Here is a 397-nt window from a genome sequence, read left to right as displayed (position 1 = left end):
TGGGGGAACTTGGGGAAACAGGAAGATTGGGATAAAGGAAGGTTGGATAGGGGAGCAGGGAAGCACATATCTTAGTTAAGGGAGCCACCTTAGGGTTGGCAAGAGACTTAAACTTAGAGTGGCTCCCAGGAGCCCAAGGCGATGTCCCCAGTTAGTCCCTTGGGAAGCGGAGGATAGGGAACCTGAAATGACCCTATCCCATAGCAATACTGATGAATATCTTTCATGTCCTTGTTGTTTTAGTGGTAGTCACTGGAGCCTCTTTGAATTTGAGAAGTGTGCTAGAGAGACTAGAAGTGTGAGTACGAGAAAGATTTAAAAAGTTTGAACCATTGAGTTTTGTGCATGGTGATAGATATGTATCTACTTGATATCCAGTTTTCTTGAATATGCATTC

This window comes from Alexandromys fortis, unplaced genomic scaffold (genome assembly GCF_014885135.2).
Source record: "Alexandromys fortis isolate MF-2015 unplaced genomic scaffold, M_Fortis_MF-2015_v1.1 scaffold_15, whole genome shotgun sequence".
Classification (NCBI taxonomy): domain Eukaryota; kingdom Metazoa; phylum Chordata; class Mammalia; order Rodentia; family Cricetidae; genus Alexandromys; species Alexandromys fortis.
Note: the sequence above shows the minus strand (reverse complement) of the source record.